This window comes from Sceloporus undulatus, chromosome 5, assembly GCF_019175285.1.
Source record: "Sceloporus undulatus isolate JIND9_A2432 ecotype Alabama chromosome 5, SceUnd_v1.1, whole genome shotgun sequence".
Taxonomy (NCBI): domain Eukaryota; kingdom Metazoa; phylum Chordata; class Lepidosauria; order Squamata; family Phrynosomatidae; genus Sceloporus; species Sceloporus undulatus.
The window spans coordinates 91,900,796-91,901,345 of NC_056526.1; the positions used below are offsets into that span (position 1 = coordinate 91,900,796).

Consider the following 550-nt stretch of genomic DNA (forward strand, 5'->3'; position numbering starts at 1 on the left):
CAGCCCCACAGACCACCTATATATTACTTGAGAAGTGCTATTGTTGGCCCCATTCCCACTGGCACTTTTGCCCTGGAAGGAACTGAGCAGATTTGGGGGGGGGGGCTCCCGAATCTCTCCGTAAGTAAGTGCCCACTACGAATCAGGAGCATTTTAACCCGAATGCCCTCTTTTGGGAAATCGGGTTTAACATGAAGGTGCCTGGTTGTTAATCAAATTTAGTTCCACAATGGTCATAGTTGACATTTGCAGCACTCATTGGGGCATCGGAGGTGTGCTCCCCCTTTCTTTTTTTTAAAGAGCCAGGCGCCAGAATGCACAGATTCTATCAAATTAAAAACCTCCTCTGTGTGTGTGTGTTGTGGGCATTTGGGTCAGTGCAGGTTATGATCTGCCCTTGGCCCCATTTTCAACCCCAAAATGCAAGCTAATGCCATCTCTGCATCCAGTATCCCCCCTCCTTGCCACCCCAGAATGCCTCATACACATGTAATAATAATAATAATAATAATAATAATAATAATAATAATAATAATAATAATAATAATAA

The 550-nt window shown here is 43.5% G+C and overlaps 1 protein-coding gene across 4 annotated transcripts in view; it reads left to right on the forward strand.

Annotated features, from left to right (window-relative positions):
* Positions 1-550, forward strand: part of PPARGC1A (PPARG coactivator 1 alpha) — a 96,078-nt gene that overhangs the window by 6,770 nt on the left and 88,758 nt on the right. The gene's annotated exons all lie outside the window — the stretch shown is intronic.